Source organism: Alligator sinensis, unplaced genomic scaffold (genome assembly GCF_000455745.1).
Source record: "Alligator sinensis unplaced genomic scaffold, ASM45574v1 scaffold73_1, whole genome shotgun sequence".
Classification (NCBI taxonomy): Eukaryota; Metazoa; Chordata; order Crocodylia; family Alligatoridae; genus Alligator; species Alligator sinensis.
The window spans coordinates 759425-761137 of NW_005841838.1; positions in this window are offsets into that span (position 1 = coordinate 759425).

Consider the following 1713-nt stretch of genomic DNA (forward strand, 5'->3'; position numbering starts at 1 on the left):
TCATGGTCGCTGTCACCCAGCTTCCCATCGATCACTAGGTCACCGACTAGGTCATCCCCTGTAGCCAGTACCAGGTCGAGCGGCGCTTTGCCTCTTGTTGGCCCATTGACTTCTTGAGTCAGGTAGAGGTCATCCACATACGAGAGGAAGCTTTGCGACTGCTCAGATTTTGCTGAGAGATCCTCCCACGAGATGTCCGGGTAATTGAAGTCACCCATGACAACCATGGTCCTGGAGCATGCTGCCTCAGCCAATTCCCGGGCAAACTCCTGGTCAAGCTCAGGACTTTGGGTGGGAGGTCTGTAGTAGACTCCCACCATTGTGTCCCCTGTGCCGTGTTCCCCACGGATTTTAACCCAGATTTTGTATTTTGTTGTCAGGGAAAACCTGGTTCCCTGTTTATGAGGAGACGTGACTTGGAACATAACATGACAATGCCTGTTTCATGAGTGCCACTCATGCTCTAAGGCAAAAAAAAAAAAAGAAAAGATTCACATCCCAGATGAGCAAGGTGCTTGGATAAACTGCAGTAGTTTTACTGATGATGATTTGTCAAGGCTACTGACTAGTCTGGACAAAGCAACAAAGGAACTTGAAATGCAATAGTGCATTACTGTGTTTCTCTGCATTGAAACAGTTACAAATGCTTGTCTGAGGGCAGCACTCTGCCCTATCTACTCCCATTCAAAGGGGAAGCATAAGGAGTCGAAACATCCGGCAGACTTTAGCTCCCAGTTGGACCTCATTAATGGAGTGGGGCTGGCTGTAGTGACCTAACTACATCCTGCTGACCCTATATAGGTGAGGCTGCCTGAATAAAAACAGCAGTTTTTTCAATACCCAGGAAGTTACTTGACAAGATATCTGTTTCTCTGTTCAGCCTTAAAAGTATGACTTCCTGTTCCTTGGTTCGTGTTTATTAACTTTCTGTTCTGGATTCCTACCCATACTCTTTGGCTGCAACGTTGCTGCCTTCTGATCCCCCTGCACCTGTTGCTCCTGACTCTGTTCCAGAACCCTGTCTCCTACAGTCAACTCCTGGCTTGTGGCCTCAGTTTGGCAACAGCCCACATCCCAGCCCATTACAGCTATAGCTGCATATTTGAGACACCTCAGACACCTCTGGTGACCCCACTCTGGATCCCCGCTTTCTGCTCTGGGTTCTGCTTGGGGCTGTACCTCAGTGACCACCCATGTTTTGGTCCTTGAGGAACCTCAGCCTTCTCACCTGCCTGTTCTTGGTTCCCTGACTTGTGACTCCACTCTAACTTCTCTGCTGATCCCCCTAGGTTTTGACCTTGTAGGGTGAAGCCCTGATTGCCCATGTCCTGATTGCACCTTTGATCAATCTAAAAGGAGATTCAGACAAAGCACACTACAATTTGCTTTCAGCAGAGCTACTCTGAGTTCCACTGGCCAAAAATCTTTCCCAGTGTCTCTTTTAAGGATAGTCTATCATCTCCATTGCCAAGACCACAGCATGGCTTTCTGGCATCCTTTGGTCCTAGCTTTATTTTACTGCAAGAACAGGTGATAACATGCAAGTGTCTTGATGTCTGTTATCTTGGCTGGTGTAAATCAAATCCTTTTGTTTCCAAGGAGTTCTACCAGTAGAGAATCTGGCCCATTTCTTCCAGTGCTGACTGAACAGGTTCCTTCCAGCAGGTGGCACCAGGCACTTCTGTTAACAGTGACCGCTGGTAACCAAATGTA